Raw genomic sequence first — 16,314 nt, forward strand, 5'->3', positions numbered from 1 at the left:
AGGCTTGTTATTATTATTATTTTTTTTTGTAGTTTACTGTTGATGGTTATGTTATATATGAACCAGTACATAGAAATTAGTCATACAAGAAACACAAATACATACTTCCGAAGACTTTTCTTTAACCCCTTCACAACGCCTCAAATTTTGATTTCTGGCTTACGTTTTCTTCCTCCTCACCCTCTAAGACCCGTCACTTTTTTTTAAGTTGTATTAGGGCTTGTATTGTATTGTATTTTATTTATTTATTTATTTATATTTTTTTGCGGGACAAGTTGTATTTTTCACTGGCGCCCTTTATTCGATCATATCATGTATTACAAAGCCAGAAAAAAATTATATGTAGAATTGCGCAATTTTGCGGGTCACTAATTTTTTCGTATTTTACAATACAGTAAAACTGACATCCTGACTTTATTCTAGCGGTCAGCAAAATTCCAGCAATGCAAAGCTTAGATAATTTATGTTTCATTTTATGGTTAAAAAAAAAATTGGAAAAAAAAACTCAAAACTGTTCATTGCCCCTTTCTGACCCTTATAACTTTTTTATTTTTCTACCTATGAAACTGTGTTAGGGTTTATTTTTTTGCCCCATGAGCTGTAGTTTGTAACTGTACTTTTGTGTAGTTCTGTCTTTTTGATCACTTTTTATAAAAAAAATTTTAGGAGTGTGATGTGACTCAAAATCATCAATTTTGACATTTTTTTTTTTGCATATTCTGCCGTTGACGTGCAGGATCAGGAATGTAATAATTAATAGTTCGGACAATAATGCACTCATCATACCAAATAGTTTTTTTTTTTTCCAGTGTTATTTGAAAAACTGGGTCATTAAAATTTTAATTAGGGCGGTATTTTTAATAGTTTTGAAAACATTTTACAACTATTTTTTTTTTTTACACATTAATACTATTATAAGCAATCAGTGGATGGCTTACATAAGTCAAAGTAATGGTATTGCATTACATTGATCTATGCTTTCAGCACTTGATCGTTAAATTCTGCCTAAAGCAGGCTTTAGCAATCGCCGATTCAGGGAAAACACAGAGTGATAGATATGGCCCCAGGCTTCCCCAATAACCCATCGGCACAACACAGTTACATTGAGGGGGTCCATGGGACCACTAGGCACCAGGGATTGCCAACATTTAATGTTTAAATGCCGTGATCGCTATTAATCATAACATTTAACCATTTAAATGATGGACAGTGTAGTAATCTCCGATGTCCTTCATTACTATTACTATTATATTGCTAATAGCAGCGGGTACATGCCGGTTATGACGCAGACTATATTCCCCTCACCACATTTTCACAGCTTTGAAAATATCTGAGGTTTCTGTTTTGTTCCACTTTTTACCATTTTGCACCTAGATAACATATGTAGAATCATAGGACATGTGATTGTGAGTAGAGATGAGCGAACTTACAGTAAATTCGATTCGTCACGAACTTCTCGGCTCGGCAGTTGATGACTTTTCCTGCATAAATTAGTTCAGCTATCAGGTGCTCCGGTGGGCTGGAAAAGGTGGATACAGTCCTAGGAGACTCTTTCCTAGGAATGTATCCACCTTTTCCAGCCCTCCGGAGCACCTGAAGGCTGAACTAATTTATGCAGGATAAGTCATCAACTGCCGAGCCGAGAAGTTCGTGACAAATCGAATTTAATGTAAGTTCGCTCATCTCTAATTGTGAGATATTATTATTGCAATCTTCAAAGAATTCATGTAGGTTTATGGTTCAAACATGGCTCAGGCTGTGTTCCTGGCACTTTTCTAGTGGTACTGTCATGGTGCCGCTTGCATTTTTGCACCTTTTTTTAGCGTTTTTTTTAACGTAAAATCATGGTTAAAAAAAGGGTACGTTTTACTGTAATTTGCATATTCCTGTAAAATTGTGCAATTTTTCCAGGGATTTTGGAAAATAGTGGTAGAGACATAACATACCGCAACAGTACTGCTAATAAAATGCCAGAACATAGCCTCAAGGAGGTAATATATGAGCATTCCTGCTCATATGGCAGCAATGCTTGAAAATTTATGCAAAATCAAGCAGTAACCAACGGAAAAAAATTGCTGAATCAACTTCGGTGACCATCTACACAAACTGCAAATACAAAAAAAAACTAGGCAAATGCCAAAAAAAAGTCCACAGTAGAACGTTCTAAAACAGATACTGAATTCAATAATCAGGTGAGTGAGAGCACACCTTCTAGAAAAAGTTGAAAAAGTAAAAAAAAACTTTTTCACGTGCCAAAGAAGATATACTTTTTGAGGAGGTAAATGAAAAATGTTCCCTTTTTTTTTTTGGCATAAAATTTTTTATACAGTTGCATTACCTATGTGTTACTACCATGTTTTCATCATGATTTTCACATGTTAAACTGTGATAATACTGCAAAGCAGCAATGGCAAACAGTCCAAAGTAAGCCACACCAAATGGTATAGTCCATTCAAAAATAAATATGGTTTAAAATTGTATATTGTAATATTTTACAATGTCAAATTTAAAATTCAATACATTGTGGCACCCAATTTGGGGGTACTGTGTGCGGGGTATGATCGTGATGCTTGGGCAACGTTAACCTACATGGTTTGGAGATAGGACAGCTTCTATTGGGCCAGCCGCGGGATAGTAAATACACCAATGCCAGGTTACGGATGTTACGCCGAGCGCTCCGGGTTCTGGCTCCTCCCCGGAGCACTCGCAGCGTTCTCCTGTTCGCAGCGCCCCGGTCAGACCCGCTGACCGGGAGTGCTGCGATAATGTCCCTAGCCGTAATGCCATCCGCGATGCGGGACGCGCCCGCTCGCGATTCGCATCCCGGCCCGCTTACCAGACTCGTTCCCCGTTTGTGCTGTCCCGGCGCGCGCGGCCCCGCTCCCTAGGGCGCGCGCGCGTCGGCTCTTTAAGATTTAAAGGGCCAGTGCACCAATGATTGGTGCCTGGCCCAATCAGTCTGATTAGCTTCCACCTGCCCCCTGTCCATATAACCTCACTTCCCCTGCACTTCCTTGCCGGATCTTGTTGCCATTGTGCCTTGAGAAAGCTATCACTGTGTTTGCCATTTCCAGTGTTCCTGACCTCTTGCCATTGCTATTGACTACGAACCTTGCCGCCTGCCCCGACCTTCTGCTACGTCTGACCTTGCCTCTGCCTAGTCCTTCTGTCCCACGCCTTCTCAGCAGTAAGTGAGGTTGAGCCGTTGCCGGTGGATACGACCTGGTTGCTACCGCCGCAGCAAGACCATCCCGCTTTGCGGCGGGCTCTGGTGAAAACCAGTAGCAACTTAGAACCGGTCCGCCGGCACGGTCCAAGCCAATCCCTCTCTGACACAGAGGATCCACATCCAGCTAGCCGAATCCTAACAGTAGATCCGGCCATGGATCCCGCTGAGATGCCGCTGCCAAGTCTCGCTGATATATTCACAGTGGTCGCCCAGCAATCCCGACTGATCGCCCAACAAGGTCACCAGCTGTCGCACTTGACCACCATGCTACAGCAACTTCAGTCACAGCTACAGCAGCTGCTACAGCAACAACCATCTCCTCCGCCGGCTCCTGCATCTCCTCCGCAGCGACCGGCCGCTCCTAACCTCCACTTGTCCCTGCCGGGCAAATTTGATGGGGACTCTAGACTCTGCCATCGTCTCCTGTCTGGGAAGGCCCTATCATGGACCACACCGCTCTGGGCACCTCTCTCACAGTATCCTTTACAATCTACCCATGTGCCTCCCGCCGAGGAGGCTATGCAAGTGGATCGGTCTCGCTTGACCCATGAAGAGAGGACTCGCCGCAGAGATAAAAATTTATGTCTGTACTGCGCTAGTACCGAACATTTCTTGGTGGATTGCCCTATTCGTCCTTCACGTCTGGGAAACGCACGCACGCACCCAGCTCACGTGGGAGTGGCGTCTCTTGGTCTGAAGTCTGCTTCTCCACGTCTCACTGTGCCCGTACGGATTTCTCCTTCTGCCAACTCCTTCTTCTCAGCTGTGGCCTTCTTGGACTCTGGTTCTGTGAGAAATTTTATTTTGGCCTCTTTTGTTAATAAGTTTAACATCCCTGTGACCCGTCTCGCCAAGCCGCTCTACATTTCCTCGATCAACGGAGTAATATTGGACTGCACTGTGCGTTACCGCACAGAACCCCTGCTCATGAGCATTGGTCTGCATCTCGAAAAAATTGAACTTTTTGTTTTGCCCAACTGCACCTCTGAAGTCCTCCTCGGTCTGCCATGGCTCCAACGCCACTCTCCTACCCTTGACTGGACCACCGGGGAGATCAAGAGCTGGGGTGCTTCCTGCCACAAAAAATGCCTCACGTCTGCTCCCAGTCCCGTCAGTCAAACCTCAGTGTCTCCTCCTTTACTTGGTCTCCCCAAGGCCTATCAGGACTATGCTATGTCTCCTCCTCATAGCCCCCGTCCTGGTAACACTCTGCCCCGTGCCAAGCTTCACCCTCTTCCCCCCCTTCCCACTCCCACGCCTTCTGGTTTGCCCGCTGTTGATGAGGTTTCCCGGGACTTCTCCACCATCTGGAAAGAGACTCAAAAATCCCTCATACAGGCCTCATCCCGGATGAAGAAGCATGCCGACAAAAAAAGAAGAACTCCAAGTATATCCGCTTCCTTGTCCCCAGTTTTAAACTGGGACCACGTTATCTTGGACCCTTTAAAATCAAGTGCCAAATCAATCTTATTTCCTACGAACTCCTTCTTCCCCCTTCTCTCCGTATTCCTAACGCTTTTCATGTCTCTCTCCTTAAACCGCTTATCCTTAACCGCATTTCTCCCAAGGTTGTTGCTCCTACTCCTGTCTCCGGGTCCTCAGATGTCTTCTCGGTTAAAGAAATTCTCGCGTCTAAGACGCTCCGAGGTAAAAAAAAAAAATTCTTGTAGATTGGGAAAATTGCAGCCCTGAGGAGAGGTCATGGGTTTCCGAGGATAACATCCTCGACAAGGACCTAATTCACAGGTTTTCAGGTTCCAAAAAGAGGGGGAGACCCAAGGGGGGGTACTGTTACGCCGAGCGCTCCGGGTTCCCGCTCCTCCCCGAAGCGCTCGCAGCGTTCTCCTGTTCGCAGCGCCCCGGTCAGACCCGCTGACCGGGAGCGCTGCGATAATGTCCCTAGCCGTAATGCGATCCGCGATTCGCATCCCGGCCCGCTTACCAGACTAGTTCCCCGTTTGTGCTGTCCCGGCGCGCGGCCGCGCTCCCTAGGGCGCGCGCGTGCCGGCTCTTTAAGATTTAAAGGGCCAGTGCACCAATGATTGGTGCCTGGCCCAATCAGTCTAATTAGCTTCCACCTGCCCCCTGTCCATATAACTTCACTTCCCCTGCACTTCCTTGCCGGATCTTGTTGCCATTGTGCCTTGAGAAAGCTATCACTGTGTTTGCCATTTCCAGTGTTCCTGACCTCTTGCCGTTGCTATTGACTACGAACTTTGCCGCCTGCCCCGACCTTCTGCTACGTCTGACCTTGCCTCTGCCTAGTCCTTCTGTCCCACGCCTTCTCAGCAGTCAGCGAGGTTGAGCCGTTGCCGGTGGATAACGGATAACTGTCTTTTCTAAGGCAGGAGTGGATGTTACAATCCTCACAGCGCAGATTAGAGTTGAGGAGATGCAGTGTAACCCTTGGGAGCCATTTAGACTTGCTATGACTTGGTATTTTAGGCTTAACGGGGTTCTCCTCCCCTAGACATCTTATCCCCTATCCAAAGGATAGGGAATGAGATGTCTGACCGCTGGGAGCTCCCGCTATTTCTGCTGCAGCACCGCAGTCATCCATGGACGGAGAAAATCTCATTTATTTTGTATATTTTCTCACTATCCCAAATGTAGTGTTAACATTTCATATACAAGCTTTTAAAAATGTCCTGTAATCTATATATAAAACTCTATGAGGGGCATTTATCAAAACTGAACTTGCTTTTAGTTCGGTTTAAATGAGAAAAGTTGCCGGGAAAGTGGCGACCGTGTGCCAAATTGATCAATTGGCGCACAGACTTTAATAAATGCCCGTTAAACTGCTCTGGTTAAATGTCGAAGAGCAGTGGCGGGCCGTGTGACAATTATGTTATAAGTCGTACGGACCTTAAAGGGTTACTCTGGTGGAAAACATTTTTTTTTTTAATCAACTGGTGCCAGATAGTTAAACAGATTTGTAAATTACTTCTATTAAAAAATCTTTACCCTTCCGGTACTTTTAAGCAGCTGTATGCTACAGAGGAAGTTCTTTTCTTTTTTAATTTCTTTTTTGTCTTGTCCACAGTGCTCTCTGCTGACTCTTAATGCCCGTATCAGGGATAGTCCAGAGCAGCATAGGTTTGCTATGGGGATTTTCTCCTGCTCTGGACAGTTCCAGATACTGTTGAGAGCACTGTGGACAACACAAAAAAGAAATTCAAAAAGAAAAGAACTTCCTCTGTAGTATACAGCTGCTAAAAAGTACTGAAAGGGTAAATATTTTTTAATAGTTTTTTAAAGTAATTTACAAATCTGTTTAACTTTCTGGCACCAGTTGATTTAAAAAAATAATAATAATTCCACCGGAGTACCCCTTTAATACAATTGTCGCATAAAGTTATATAGAGCAGGGTTGAATTGCCCTGTGACTTCTTCTAAATCTAGTCCTTGCGGCTTTTTTGTGACTTTTCGCACATGGTAAATTTGTGACCACATCTACATCAGATTACTTCATGGTCAGAAAAATTAAACAGTCTAAATGAAATGTTGCAAGAAAAGTCGTACGGGACCAGCTTGTGACTTTTCCTGCGACAAATTGTGACAAATAAAGCTGTCTAAAGAGCTTGATAAATTTACCTTAATGCGTGTATGTATGTGTGTGTGTATGTTCCAGCATCACTTCCAACCAGCTAAAGATATTAACATGAAACTTGGCACATGTTACTTATATGTCAACAACATACATAGGATAGATAAATTAACCCTTACTTACCCCCATTTGCGAGGGTCGGGGTTTTTGTTTAAAGTCCTATACAAGTCTATGGGAAATATGTTACTGCATAACTGCCAAACAGCTGGAGATATTTCAATAATAATTGGTCACGTGTTACTTTAATGTCAAATAAAAATATAGGATAGTTAATTTAACCCTAACCTACCCCTTTATGTGAAGAGTTAGGTTTTTGTTTCAAGTCCCATGCAAGTATGTGGGACTTCTGGTACCTTACTCCACAAGCTCCGCTCTGCATCTCCTGGTGAATGCGTCAGTCCAGCTTGCAAGCCACACCTCCCCGCATTCCATGCTTCAACTTGCAGAGCCACAACCAAAATTTAAGCTACACCCCTTTTATTTTCTACCCTTATTGTGATTCGGTCTGGCTTGCAAATCACGCCCACTCCCACAAAGCCACGCTCCCTTCTGTTTTCGGCTTCCAAAATCTTCATCACAACTCAGCCCCATCTGAGGAGGGGATATAAGGACAAAATATGAGGACAAACTATGAGGATGGGCTACAAGACTAATTCCTACACCACGCCCACTTTTGCATTGTGTAAGCTTTTTTTAATGTTAAATATTTTGAAAATGTAGTGTGACTTTTGCGCCACTTTTTACCACATTTTGACTGTCCCCCACAGGGTTTTGCTACAAAACACCTGGTTTTTCATAATGTTTTTCTTTGACGGAGCGTTTTTCAATTTTTTTACTTTCATTTTTTCCTCCTTACCTTTTAAAAATCATAACCCTTTCAATTTTGCACCTAAAAATCCATATGATGGCTTATTTTTTGCACCACCAGTACAACTTTTTAATGACATCAGTCATTTTATCCAAAAATCTATGGCCAAACAAAAAAAAAAATCATTGTGAGACAAAATGGAAGAAAAAAACAATTTTGTAAATTTTGGGGGCTTCTGTTTCTACACAGTACATTTTCCATTAAAAATGACACCTTATCTTTATTCTGTAGGTCCATATGATTAAAATGATTACGTTTACAGGGCAGTATTAGGGCTAATTTTTTGTGCCGTAAGCTAAAGTTTTTATCAGTACCATTTTTGTTTTGATCAGACTTTTTGATAATTTTTTATTCATTTTTTTATGTTATAAAAAGTGACCAAAAATACGCTATTTTGGAATTTGGAATTTTTTTGCGCATACGTCATTGACCGTGCAGTTTAATTAATGATATATTTTTATAGCTTGGACATTTACGCACGCGGCGATACCACATATGTTTATTTTTATTTACACTGTTTTTTTTTATGGGAAAAGGGGGGTGATTCAAACATTTATTAGGGAAGGGGTTAAATGATCTTTATTAACTTTTTTGTTCACTTTTTTTTGCATTGTTATAGCTCCCATAGGGGGCTATAACATTGCACACACTGATCTTTTACACAGATCACTGCAAAGCCATAGCTTTGCATTGATCAGTGTTATCGGCGGTTGATTGCTCAAGCCTGGATTTCAGGCTTGCAGCAATAAATCGCCATTCGGACGTTCAGGAGGCAGGTAAATCACCCTCCTGCTGCGTCCTAGCTGATTGGGACATCGCGATTTTATCGCAATGTCCCGATCACCCCGACTGAGCAGCCGGGATGCTCTTACCTTCACTTTTAGATGCGGCGATCAAATTTGATCGCCGCGTCTAAAGAGTTAATGCCGGATGTGTGCCGGAACGGTGATGTCTGGCATTAGCCACGGGTCCTGGCTGCTGATAGCAGCCGGGACTGCGCGGGTATGATGCGAGCTCACCTCCTGAGCTCGCTTCATAACCCTCCCATGCCGCAGCGCAGTATAAACTCGCAATTCTGCGGCAAAGGGTTAAAGGAGAACTCCAGACAAAGTTAACTTATCCCCTATCCTTAGATCTTTGTCCGGCAGATTCTGAAAAGACAAGTCATGGCTGGAAGAAGTCATTATGGCGGGTAGGGTAAGATCAGAGAGGATGTCATTTGTGAGTCACTGGACGTAACTGCACTGTAATCCCTTATACAGTTTGCAGAGTCTGTGTGGAGCTCGGATCACCACAATATGGAGACAGTATAGGGGGGGGGGGGGAAATACTGGTCTGTGTATAAAGGGCCTAATTTATCTAATCTGCCTAACAGTAAAACAGTCTTTGTTACCCATAGCAACCATAAATGAAAGCTGAATTGTTATTGGCTGCTGTGGACAAAGAAGACCATTTTACTGTTACTAGTAACGGTATGGTATATAAGTCACTGTATGATAGTAATGTGTGTTTCTGGTGTGCCGTTATAGATTTTCCCCTCTATAGTGGTTTTATTGGCATTGGTAATACTGTTTTTTATTTCATAACAGTATGGAGGTATTAATTAGTCACTATGTGATGGTATTATGTGGTCACGGTGTGACTGTATTATTTGTCCCTTATATACTAAACAGTGGTGTTGCTAGGGTTAGTGTCACCTGGTGCAGTAGAAAATGGTGTCACCTCCAAGCAAGACACTAACTACAAGATGTTTGCGGCGGCATTGAAGGTTTACATGACTTTACTACGCAAGTGTGGTGACCCAGTACAGAATAAAGTATTCTTCTGTACTCCTGCCCATCCTGTGTGGCAGATGTTCCTTCAATGTCTGTCTTGGGCCCACTTTCCTCAGGACTCAATTCACAATATAATGCCATGTAATATAATGGTTAATTTATGAGCATTTTCTATGCACTTGTTACTTTAAGAATCCTGTTGCTATGAACTTTGTTGTTAGGGGAGTATGCAGAGGTTAACCAGGTGACTTATCCGGCCAGTGGGAGCTCTCTAAATTCATCCCATATATAGTGAGGTCAGAGTTCAGTTCTCTCTCTTAGTCTCTTGCTCTCTTACTGAGGTACAATTTGGTGAAGTGTGCAGTCTGTCTGTGAGGTGATTCTGAAGGAGACCTGAAGCCTAGTCCAGCAACCACACATCTACTACCTGTTAACCCCACTACCCAGGTGATAGTCAAAGCCTTGTGGTAAGCACTAAGTCTGGGGAATTTAATACAAGTCAAGTCCAGCAAGCTAGTTAAAGGGGTTATCCAGGAAAAAACTTTTTTTTTTTATATATCAACTGGCTCCAGAAAGTTAAACAGATTTGTAAATTACTTCTATTAAAAAATCTTCATCCTTTCAGTACCTATGAGCTTCTGAAGTTGAGTCGTACTTTTCTGTGTAAGTGCTCTCTGATGACACCTGTCTCGGGAACCACCCAGTTTAGAAGCAAATCCCCATAGCAAACCTATTCTACTCTGTGCAGTTCCCGAGACAAGCAGAGATGTCAGCAGAGAGCACTGTTGCCAGACAGAAAACAACAACTCAACTTCAGCAGCTGATAATTATTGAAAGGATTGAGATTTTTTAATAGAAGTAATTTACAAATCTGTTTAACTTTCTGGACCCAGTTGATATGAAAAAAAAAAAAAAAGAGTTTTTTCCTGGAATACCCCTTTAAGTCCAAGTAACTAAAGTCTAGCATGGGCTGCATACGAGTCAAGTCAGTCATATACAGCACAATCAACTATAAGTCCCAGCAAGCCGATAAGCTTCCTAAAGTTCACCCTGCATCTCCTTCATGCTAATCTGAGCTGTTACGTATTGTATCATCTTTCCAACCTCAGTAAATCACACCAGTTATCTGTAACCTTTCGTCGGAGTGATTTTTTTCCCTGTGCCTCGCACAGGAGGAGCTGGTCTACCTCGGGAGGTGTATAGGTCAACCATGCCCTGGCGTCACGAAACGGTTAATTACACATTACCCTCATCCGACACCACACATGTTGCTAAGTATTCTATGCAGCATGCCTAAAATACTTGAAGAATGTTGATTTAAATGCCACTAAAGCTCTCTCGGAGTTCTGTGTACCATCCCTAAGGCATGTCCTGACTGCCTCCAAAATAACATGTGTATATATATATATATATATATATATATATATATATATATATAAAAGATGTGTGTGTATGTTGTTACACCTTGAGCTCCGGACACTTCCCCTGGCCGTGAGTGCACTGTCTCCCTCTCCCCTGCTGCCAGCGGGGCTGGGATTCGCATCATGGGAATCCCAGCCGGTCACTTACCATGCTCCTCTGCTGCTTCTTCTGCCTCTCAGCTGAAATTTGAAGGGCCAGTACGCCCATAATTATGTGAAACACCTGACACTATTCTATAAGTCCCCGCACCTCCCACTCTTCCCTGCCAGATCTTCAGTGCCATTTGCCTGAGATTAAGCGTTCCATCCTGTCTGTTGGCCTTGCCTGTGTTCTGACCCTTCCGCTACGTTATTTGACTACCCACCTTTGCCGTCTGCCTTGACCTTTTGCTAAGTCCAACTATGGCTCTGCCTCATCCTACTGTACTTCGCCTCGCCCAGCTACCTGTGTGGTCGAGTAGTATCAGGGGTAGCGACCTGGGTGTCGCCTGCCGCAGCAAATCCATCCTGCCTTGCAGCGGGCTCTGGTGAAGACTGCTCCCCAATACGGACCGTGTTATCAGCCACTCAGGTCAGTGGATCCACATCCAGCATCGTTACATATGTTTGTGTGAATAATGCCCTTTTATTTATACATAAGGGGGCACACATAATTCCCGAGCGACTGCCTGATGGTTTAGATTGATTCACACTATGTAGCGCTCTTTGCTTTTATTTTAGTTTTACATATCATTGTGCCGGACTGTTGGGGGAGCATAGTAAATGCTCATAGACTGCAGAGGTGAAGAGCCTGCAGCCAATGGGACAGTGAATAGTGGAGCAAGAAACTAACAGCCAGATCTGCCATTCACTGTATTTCATCTGCTTCCAGAGGAGCATGGGGTGACACCACTGCAGGATAGACTTGCATTAAGGGGACAGGCCGTGATGTCATGAGGGGCGGAGCCATGACGTCACGCTGCTCCGGCCCCTGTATCGCCCGTCATTACGCACAGAGCGAACTCGCTCTGTGCTGTAATGATAGCGGGGTGCCGCAGCGGCGATCCCCGGGGTCCCCAGCAGCAGGACCCCGGCGATCTGACATCTTATCCCCTATCCTTTGGATAGGGGATAAGATGCCAGGGGCAGAGTACCCCTATAAATGAAGCTGCTTTCACAGATAATTTTTCAGGAATATATCTATTGTGTTTTGGCACATGCATGTGTGATAGCCTAAGGGGTGTAGGTATGGGGAGTGTAGCTGTGCGGGTATTAAAGGGTGCTTGTTAACCCTTGCTATTCGTGACGCCAGGGTGGGGGCTCCTCAATAAAGCTTTTCCTACCGCCACCCTTCCCAGGAACGATAGGGAGGGGGATGATAATAGGTTTGACGTAGATAACAATAATGGATTGTCCACAACCGGAAAGCTTCTGTAAACAGCGTTAACTTTACTGAAGATTTTCTGTTCACTTCTTTAACACAACAGTCTCTTATCCTAACAACAGCTTCCTTTGGAGTTTGACAATGGTCGGGACTTTAGCTTTAAGAGTCTTTTAGTCTATTGCACTGTTCCACTGGATTTAGGGGAATTAGTTGCGGTCCAGTAGTCACGCTAGCATTAGCAGGAATTAGAGTAAAACTCATGATTTTTGGTTCTGCTGAGGCCGTAGGTTTTGAGGCCTAGCGTGTCTTTGAAAGTTGCGTAGCACACGTCCTGTTAGTCCGGCATCCACAAGAGCAGCAACCCAAGAGAGCGATAATTGGACGCAGCTCCCTTATATGGGCAGGGGCTGGACTAACGCTAATTGGTCCAAACGGATGTCAATCACCATTACAGAGATTTGTGGTTAACACGTGACCCAAGGACCTCCTAAGGTCATGCAACATACCATAGAGGTTACTAGCATGGTCACATGACCGAAGGTCCTGCGACGCTGAACAAGGTAAGTACTATACATTTCTATCAAATATAGTTATAATTATTAAATATATACATTCATTAATATTAAAGTTATACTTAAGGAGAGGTGACTAGGGGCTGTCCCACCTGAGGAACCCTACCTGAATGTAGTTACTCTGACTTTGGGGACCTCTACACTAGGTACTGAATGCAATACGGTACCGGGAGACCACACATGTGACTATGCAGATGTAGATTGGTGTTACAGTTCTCTGATGCACTAGCTTAATGTCCAAATCACTGGAGATGACCATGGCAAATGCAGAAATGCAAACTAAGGCCCCTTTCACACTACCGTTGTCACACAGTAGTGTGACGGCCGTTGGGGCTGCCGGGGAGAATAGCAGGGGAAAAAATACTGCTTGCACCATCTTTTTCTCCCATTGAAAAACAGCGGTGCCCGATGTCCAACAGCGGGACCTCGTGTTGCCCATTACGCCCCGTCAAAATGACGGACGTCAAATAAAAAAAAAAAAGAGAGTTTGACGGCCTTTCTCAACGGGGCGCAACGGCAATGTGATAGAAGCCAAAGAACTTCACTCCACTTCCTATTGTGGCGATCTGTGACACGACACTTGGAGAAGCGTAGCCAGGTTAAGTCCTCCTAGACATGTTAGACAGGATGGCACTATTCCAACCGGAGGCAATGTAGTAACCTGTGAAATGACAGGAAGGCCCTTGTGCAGCTTTATCCTTGCTAACCTCTTAAAGAAATGCAGAAGTGCAGGCTATTCTCGGAGTGGGACTTGGGCTAGGCTGAGGAATGACTTTGACAATGACTAGTAACAATGTGACTAGTGAAAATATGACCAATATGTAGGAGGTATGCCTAACATTAGTAGTTCCTAGGCTCACTATACTTGGGTCCTGAGTTGAGGTGAAGTACATGTTCACTTGGCTAGGCCAAGCTTTGTACTAAATAGAGTAATGTTAGCTCCACCTCATTCCCCAGGAGAGGAAGGTGGACTTGAGACAGGCTCCTGCATTCATTGATTGTGATTCTCATGTGACTAAATCTGTATTCAGCTGTACAATGCAATGTAAGGAACAGAAACCATTAACCCTCTGCATGCTGTAAAAAACAGTGTATGCTTTGACTTGTGGGTAGAGAATATACTTTGCACGACCAAACATCTTTTGCACCCAGCAAACCTTGTATGATTTTTGAGCCATGTAACTATTCTGCTGGGTAGCAGCTGGAAATGCTGTGCTGGGCCACAACAATTATGTAGGAAATGTAAAGGCTCAATCCTAGTAACATTTCCAAAAGTTTTATATATAATTCTATTTAAATTGTAGGCATACAGTCCAATGGTCCACAAAATAGCACTAATATATTTGAAGACTCTGTACACTGAGTATCGGTTACCTGCTCAAAATGCATTTGCGCCATTTTGTGTGGGGGCAGGGCCATACCGGGTCCCATGGTATTATAAATTCACCCCTGCTGCGACCAATAGATGCAGCTGTGGTAAACTTGGGGAATAAAGCCTTGTGGGGGTGTAGAGTAGTTGGGGTGTTGCTGTTCAGTATTATAAAGGGCGCTGTTAACCCTTGTCACTCGTGACACCAGGGTGAGGGTTAAAACTCTGTATTGATGTTGGGCCTATCGCCACCCTTCCCAAGAGTGATAGGTGAGTGTGAAATAAATTTGTCCACAGCAGTACTGAACTTAAAACTTACGGAATGTTTACTGAAGATTTTCTGTATTTGCAATAACGGTAACAGTCCAGATAACAGAGTATATTTAAACAGCACAGCAGTGATTGACAGATGCTTAGGACCGGAAAGTTCTCTTTAGCTTTAGAGGATTGTATTTGCATAGATCTGCCGAATTTAGGGGTTTGATTAGGTCCAGAGATCTGGCGGAGGTAGCGGGGAATTGTATGAACTATCCGTCTCTAGCGCAGGCTTAGGCCGCAAGGCTTAGGCCTAGTAATTTGTCTTGTAAGCTGCGGAGGTCCTACCTCGTCTAGAATCAGCAACCCAAGAGCGATGATGCTGCTTGCTTTGCAGCGCAGGAACAAGAGAGCGATCAAGATGGCGCAGCTCCCTTATATGGGCAGGGGCTGGCCGTTTTGGATTGGTCCAATCAGCTGTCACTCACCGTTACAATGGATTGTGGGTGATCACATGTCCAAAACCACCAAAGGTCCTTTAGCAAAAACCATAGAGTCCTGCAACCCGGTCACATGACCCGCAGGTCCTGCGACGCTAACAAGGTAAAAATATTAAATATACATCTTTACACTTATATTTACATTAATTATAGCTAACTGAGGGGTGATGAGGGGTTAACTACGGAAGAGGACCCCCACTGTTCGTAGGGACTCTGACTTTGGGGACCTCACCACAAGGTAAAGTATGTAATATGGTACCGGGACACCACAAACCCCCTTATTAAAACAAGTCGACCCCGACGCCTGTCCCCTAAGGCAGAGGGACCAGGACAGGATTGCTAACTAAAATACACATCCTGGCAAAAATCTGAGTAAACATTAGACACTTTTAAATCCTCTTGATACTCTGACTAGCATTTTGACTAGACAGTCATGAAGCTATCTAGACATTTTGAAGCTATCTAAACACTTTAAAGCTTACTATACATTCTGAAGCTTATTAGACATCGATGAAGCTGTCTAACCTTTAGTTTCTAGCTCCTTAGACATTTTTATAGCTCTCTATACATTTATGAGGCTAACTAGACATTAGTACAGCTCTCTATACCTTTAGTTTCAAGCTGACTAAAACATTTTTGGAATCTCATCACATCTATTTTTGTTTTGCCACGATGAGTCAACAAAAAGGGTATATTGGCTTGCCTGAGGCTCTCTACCAATAAGGTTAGCTACTAGGGTCTATCGGCTACACGCTACTTACCCCTAGAACACAACAGTATAACCTACCTAGGTTACCTTTAGAAATACGTGTTTCATTTTAAGCTTGCAAGAGCATCTACTGGCTAGGTAGAGCATCTCACACGTAATAAAGAGAAGAGAAATATGAGTGTACCTAACAGTGGCAGGAATTGGATATCAATAGGCTACAATTCCTAAAGTGTTTCTTGAGTGTGAGACTTATTTTTGTTTTTGTGTATGTACTGAAGAAGATTGAGGTAGTACATTTAAGTGAGCTATTTAGTATACTGAAAAGATAAAAGTAGTACATTTAAGCTACTTGAGGTACTATGTGTGCAGGCACTGACTGTGAATCTAGATATCTTAAGGGTAGTTTACCCTGTTATTTTTGTTGAGACAGGTGCTAGCGATTGACGACTGAAATGCTACTCTCGGAGGAGCTGGGAGAGTCACCTATTTAGCAACTACTAAAACACCTTGTTAGTATTGTTATACATTTGTATGTACATGTATACAAGAATTATTTGCGGTTGTTGTTTTTAGTGTACACGTGCATCTAGCGGTTAAGTTTCCATGTACAACCTTTACTTACTTTTTATGTACACAGATACAAAGC

General features: G+C 43.5%; 1 protein-coding gene across 6 annotated transcripts in view; it reads left to right on the forward strand.

Moving 5' to 3' along the window:
- The window catches only part of ALPK2 (alpha kinase 2), a 281,066-nt gene that overhangs the window by 136,527 nt on the left and 128,225 nt on the right, over positions 1-16,314 (forward strand). The window contains exon 1 of one of the 6 annotated variants that reach the window (XM_056544349.1): positions 9,120-9,176. The exons of 3 other annotated variants lie outside the window; for them this stretch is intronic. The gene's annotated coding sequence lies outside the window, so the exon portion shown is untranslated. 2 more of the 6 variants (XM_056544364.1, XM_056544371.1) reach the window with 2 other exon arrangements.

Source organism: Hyla sarda, chromosome 1, assembly GCF_029499605.1.
Source record: "Hyla sarda isolate aHylSar1 chromosome 1, aHylSar1.hap1, whole genome shotgun sequence".
In the NCBI taxonomy this organism is placed as follows: Eukaryota; Metazoa; Chordata; class Amphibia; order Anura; family Hylidae; genus Hyla; species Hyla sarda.